Source organism: Falco cherrug, chromosome 4 (genome assembly GCF_023634085.1).
Source record: "Falco cherrug isolate bFalChe1 chromosome 4, bFalChe1.pri, whole genome shotgun sequence".
NCBI lineage: Eukaryota > Metazoa > Chordata > Aves > Falconiformes > Falconidae > Falco > Falco cherrug.
Genome location: NC_073700.1, coordinates 91,302,432 through 91,308,803, shown reverse-complemented (window position 1 = coordinate 91,308,803; position 6,372 = coordinate 91,302,432). Strand labels below are relative to the sequence as shown.

Sequence of the window (6,372 nt, the reverse complement as noted above, 5' to 3'; positions counted from 1 at the left end):
GCCTCTCCTGTGCAGTGCCCCGCCCCACCGGAAGCAGGTGCCTCGGGCCTGCCCCCGGAAGCAGGTTCCGCCCGCGCGCACCGGCCGCCCTGGTGCCCCCGCCCCGCCGCTCCCCGCCCCGCCCCGCCCCGCCCCGCCGCTCCCCGCCCCGCCGCGCCAGCACTGCGCCTGCGCGCTCCGCCGCCTGACTGGCCCCTCCCAGCGCGCGGGGCTCGGGGCGGGGCCCAGCCCGGTGACGCTCCCGCCTCTGCGGCGGCCGCTACCGCCCGCCCCGCCCCGCCCTCCGCCGCGGGCCGCGCGCGCCGCCGGCTCTGCGCGCGGGGGGCGGCGCCAAGGGCTCCCCCCGCCGCCCCGCCCTCTCCGCTCGCTCCTCCAGCGAGCAGCGGAGCTCGCCCCGCCGCCGCCGCAGGTGAGTCGGGGCAACGCGTGGGGCACGGGCCGGGCCGCGCCGCCTCGCCGCCGGTGCCGGGGAGGGGGAGAGCGCGGGGGGCCCCATCCCGCCCGCCGCCGCCGCGCAGGGACCGTTCTGGTGGCGGGGAGCGAGGGGGGGAGCTGGCGGGCGGCGGCCCCCGCGCCCGCCGTTTTCCACCGCCCCGGGGTCGGCGCTGGGGCGCGGGCGCCGCCCCGCAGTCCCCGGTCGGTGGCTCGCGCCGTGCGGCAGCACCCCGGGTGTGAGGAGGCGGCGGGCGCGGCCGCGGGAGGGGCGCGGAGCCTCCCGCGGGGGCCCGGCGGCCGCCGCTCCCTGAAGGTTACGGGCGTCGACCTTGGGGGGGGGCTTCCCCCCCCCGGGCCAGCGGCCGCCCGCCGGGCGCTGAGGTGAGCGGGGCAGGTGTGGGCGTCCGCGGGGCGCGGGGGTGACGGCGGCGCCGCCCGCACCTGCGGAGGGCGGAGGGCGGCAGCGCCCTTGCCCCGAACAAAGGGGCCGCGCCCCGGTGAAGGGGCCGGGGCTGCCGGAGCCTCCGTGCGTGTGTGCGCCCTGCGGCCGGGGGTGGGTGCGAGCCGCCCTGCTGGAGCGTGGGAGCCGCCGCTGGCTGCCGTGCGCCGCGCTCCTCCAGCCGTGCACGGTGACCGGCGCCGCCGGTGACTGTCGCTGGTCTGTGCCGGCGACAAAAGGAAGCAGCGCGAGGTCTGCTTGTTAAGTTCCCTAAATAAAACAGCCTTTCGATGTTCACCTGTTAAGTAATTCGGTGTTTGCTTTTGGGTTTCTCTTAAATGGAAGCTCATCACTTCATCCCCTTCCCCATAATTGAGTCTCTTAAAAAAAGGTGTTAATTGGGCCCTATGTATCCCAAGCCTCCCAAACCTGGAGAGGGATTTTCAGGTATGATCTGCGTGCCTGCTTTGTAGCATCGCTGAACTGTCCTGGCAGAAAGACTGCCAAAACGCTTATTTGCAGACCCCAAATGACCGTAACATTTTGTGTCAAGCTTGCGCTTCTGCTCCTCGTTGGAAAGAGACTTTGCATTCTGCAGTGCAAACCATTACACTGCCATGAGTGGAAGCGATATTTGCCGCTGCTGGCATCTCAGTGTCTGGAGACAGGTTATGGAGAGGTCTGCACAACAAGCTTTCAGTTGTTCTTTGTCTCTTCCAAGGAAAGTTAAAAGAGAGGAGCTCCTGGGAAGGGGGCTGCATGGACTGGGAGAAGATAGGGCATTTGATTAGTTATCAGCATAATGTATAGCGATTATAACTGGATTCTTAGTTAAAAATCCTCTTGTTGACAGATTTATTCATCTAGTAGCATGTGCCTCGACATTTAAATCCTGGGAAATTGTAAGCGTTCTTAATGGAATGAAGAACAACTGTGTGATATGTAAATCGCTGATGTAGATTTAAACCCTTCAGTCTATGCTTGTGAGACAGCGTGTCAAACGTTTTTTGTGGAAGCCTCCAAATGGTAGAAGTTATGTTAGGGATTGTCAGTGCTAGTGATGTTTACCTTTCTTTTTTTTTCCTTTTCTGTGAAAATGTGGCATACTGTTGCACAAAAAGATCAAAAAAAGCTTTCAGCCCTCTTCATGAGAGGTCAACTGTGGGGTTAAATAAGCTGTCATACTAAATAGCGAATGTACTCCTTTACTATCATGTGTTCCTTGATCTCAGTCTCCTCTATGTCATGCTCTTCTGAATTTGAGGAAGGGAAGAAGTATAACCATTTTAAGGTGAAGTATTTTGAGTTGCATGTACTTTGGCAAGGTTGTAATAATGTCATCTTTAATTTTTTTTAGACCTGAAGGAGAGGATCTTTAGCCATGAAAGGGAAAACTAGAATGTCTTCTAGCTGTGCTTTTGTTGTAATCTGTGTCACCTGTGGGCATGCACTCTTTACATAAACAATTCATAGAAGCAGAACAAGGCGGTCCTGGCTAAAAGCAACCAAGGAGGATCACGAGACTGTTAATTAAGTGTTGTTGGAGACCTTGCAGTGGTCCACAAGTCTTCTGTATTCAGAAAGACTTCCATGAGAACAGTTGTGTTCTTAACATCAGTTAAGTCATGCACTGGCACCCCCGTGTATATTTTTCAAAGGGATTACCCTGAAACAGGGGTGGTCTGTCTAACATGAGCTTTTACTCCCTTTAAATGTCAAGTGCATCTGACTTGGAAGAAAATAATTCCCGAGGCAAAGGATGTTGCAGTCTTAGAAACTGATATACCGCAGTCTCTGGTGTCAAAGAATACTGTAGGTACAGTGTCTTGGTATGTAAAAAGTTGTTTAGGCAACTGTGTTTTGACTAATTGACCTCAGTGTTATTTTCCCTGTAGTTTCACAGTTGAAGAAGAAATTATATGAGGAAAAGCTTTTAGCTTTATGGTTAGATTTGCTTTATTTACCACCTATGCTGTAGGATATATAGTGGTCCTGGGAATAAGTCACTGGTCACACGTGTTCTGGACAGGGAACTCCCCACCTCCTTGAAAGTGCTTACAGCCACCTTCCGATAAACTTCTAATAGCTTTGAGCTATTGTAATTACTTTGCATGAAAATTGAAATCTATTTTAAGTGAACAAGGTAGTTTAGTAGGCTAGTGACAGCATTCTTGTGAACATATTATAGCCTGCCTACATCACACACGCAGTGATGGGACAAATGTTTTAAGTCTCCTTCCTACCTTATGAAGAATTGATGTAAGGAACCAAGAAATTAGAACAGTTGGTATTATTACTGTACATCCACTGAATGTTCTGCAAAATGTTTTACATCTTATAAATCACTAATTAGGGAAGAAATGGTTATATGTTACCAGTCTGTTGCAGTACTTAAAATCATCTCTTAGGGTAGTTCTAAAATGTTATTGGTAAGTCTTAATGTCTGTAGAATCTGAAAATATTTATAGGCCTTGTGGATGTAAAGAACTTAAGAGTCACTTTATAGCAAATGCGCCTTGCAGACAGACCACGGAGTTATTAAATCCTGTTTTACTTCTTGTCATGTTTTCTTAACTCTTGTTGAGTCAAAGTGAGTACCTACCAACCAAGGATTTGTCAGTGGGCACACCTGATTGTCAAATCTCTTTAGTAGATGTGCAACTCACAGCCATCAAGTTGGGCTTATACTCAGAGTCTTAGGAACTCTATACACAGCAGGAAAAAAAAAAAAAAAAGAAAATATCCAAAATTGCTACAGAAAAGAAGTCCTAGATTTAGGGGTAGGAACAAGCTGGGAAGAAACGGAGTGTAGGCTAATTAATGCTGACTTAGAATGACCTGATGAGAGAACTGGTTGCCTTTGCCTAGAGGGTGGCTTAGTCTTCACTTACTAGTATTTGTTTAGTATTAGTCTTGTGTCTATCAAAATTCCCAGCACCTTTGGGGCAATAGATTGGTAACACTGAATTATCCAGGCTGTGCATGGGGGGGGGGGGGGGGGGGGGAGGGGGGAAGGAGAAAGAGGTCTGTAGGAGAGGTTAGACGACATAAAGAGGGGAGATGTAATGAAAAAGGCAGCTACTATAGAGAATTCAAAATAAGCTATGCTGTGATAAGTTTATAATGCTAATATGGAGAGGAGCCAAGAATGCAAAGAAGGTAGCACAAATAAGATATAAAGAGAGTTGGTTGCATAGTAACTGTGATCGTTACTTTAGTGGAATTGATGATGCTTATTTTGTGATATTGGCTCCTTAGTTCAAGCAGTTGCAATATACGTTGAAATCCTGGAAGTACAGTTAATGTATTGTAGTGAAATTACAGTTACAGAGAAAAATACATATCATTTGATGATGCAAGAGTGTGGGAGTGTCTGGTGCAGTGGCCCACAAGGTTTCATTAAAAAATGGTATATAAATACACTGTATGACCAAACAAGTATTTCTGCAAATCATGGAGAATGTGATTTTTGCGAAGGAGCTTGGCACCTGTGCTTAGCAGATGGGTAACAGGGATCAGCCATGCATTCAGGCCTTGGTACCTGTTTCATTTTACTCTCTGAAATGCTAACTTAATACCCTTCTGTGCCGCTCTTAGACTTGATCTTTAAGTCTGATCCTTGTCTCCAGCAGTCTGAGAACACGTGTAACATGCAGGCAGAAATCCTTCCATCAACTTTAAACAGAATGCAGAAAACGTGGAAGTTTTCCAGACATGAAACTTCTGTGAAGAATGTTGAAAGCCAGCTATGTGTGGTATAGTCCTTCTCTTTGCTAGTACTTGCATTCAAGCCCATCAGACAGCGCAGGGCGAAGCCAATCTGTCATTTCAAGGCTGTGCCATTTCCGCAATGGGCTTTCAGTATGGAAGTAGTTAATTCCAGCAATGATTTGCCCAATGGGATTAATTTCAGACCTCAAAATAAAAGAAACTATACAGACAGGAAAACAATGTTAATGTGTCAGACTTCTGCAGGCATGCTGTGTCAGTCATAGAACCCGCCCTTGACAGGTGAGATCACACCATGGAAGATGTTTGAGTAGATGGACCTGAAGGCTTTTCTCAAAGCAAGGCTGGTGGAAGCTTATCTTTAACCATCTGTCACTGTTACCCATGGAGATCAAAGTAAGCAAAATCAGATACCTCAATTAAAGTGGTGGTTGTGTGGAAGAGCTATTTTGGTATGATACCACTAAATTACAAAGTTTTTACATATCTAAATTAATTTCATCGTTGTAGTGTAACATGCAAATAAAAGTTCTTCCAGTCCTCAAACTCTTGTATTTAAAAAAATTACACTTTAAGTTGCACACCCTTAACTGGTTTCTGTAAGGTCAAAATTTATATTTAACAATATCCAAATTAAGAGTTCGTTGGGATTCTTCAGTGACTGCTCCAGTATGGTCATGACTGATGGCTTAGTACACCTTATTGTTAACTTGAATTCTCTGCCTTGTATGTTTACATTTTTTAAGTTGTTACTGATTTGAGAATGAATATGAGATTTGTTTTACACTGACAATTCACATTGTGAAGTCAGTGATGCAGCACTGGTCTGTATGAGTATGATTTATCTTTCAGTCATGCTCCAGGTTGTGTATTATTTTTTTTGGTCTGCTGTTGACCAGGCATAGTGGCTTTGAGATTCCAGTTCATTCATATGCAGTGGAAGTAAGGTATATAATAAATGAGGAAAATTTAACCTAGAAAGAAAACATTGCACTCTGGACTCCTCCTCTATACAGTCCAGTGTTATCATTCAGAATTTAAAGGACAGATGCATTAGGCTAAATACCAGAAACTGCTTTCTGTTAAGCAAGCTCACCCTCTGAAATGTTATTAAGTGGTTAGTGTTGCAAGGCAAAAAAGATGGCTATATGTAACTTTCATAATGAAATGCAGACTGGTGTACAACATGTTGGAGTATCCCAGTAGGAAGATACCCAGTAACTTGCGATGCATAAAATGCTAGTACTTGATTGTTTTTCCCTGTTTAATGTAGACTGTGATAAAAACAATAACAAAAAATTAAGACTGTGATAAAGAACAATAAGAAAGCTGCTAGTCTGAATTAAGAATTTGGTTTGTCATACTTGTTTTAGTGTATAGTGTAACACAAAGGACTGGTTTTAGAGTAGTTAAAAAAAGTACAGATGCATTTGTTTCAGAAATATTAAAAAGAGTGAAGTTCACCAAGTGGTTTTTCTGGGTGCAGTGTTCTTTCTGGGAAGAACTTCTCAGGTGTAGCTGTGTAACAACAGTTAAGCAGGACCTGTTGCTGCCTTTTGGACTTCGGAGTTAAACTCTAAACCTTAATCCAAGCTATGTCTCAGGCCTCTTTCTTGCATGTTTTTTTGATAATAACTTGGATTTTAAGTCATGATCTTAACTTTTTACCCTTCTGCTACTGCTGTGAGGAGAAAATACTTTTAACCAATATATATTGCACATCTTTAATGTCTCTATGCTTTGTTAAGGAATCCTGTTGGAGGCACTGC

The 6,372-nt window shown here is 46.7% G+C and overlaps 1 protein-coding gene across 1 annotated transcript in view; it reads left to right on the top strand.

Annotated features, from left to right (window-relative positions):
- Window positions 1-253: 253 nt before the first annotated feature.
- RALA (RAS like proto-oncogene A) overlaps window positions 254-6,372 on the top strand; it is a 28,749-nt gene continuing 22,630 nt past the window's right edge. Inside the window, exon 1 of the mRNA XM_055709757.1 lies at window positions 254-409. The gene's annotated coding sequence lies outside the window, so the exon portion shown is untranslated. The remainder of the gene's footprint in view (window positions 410-6,372) is intronic.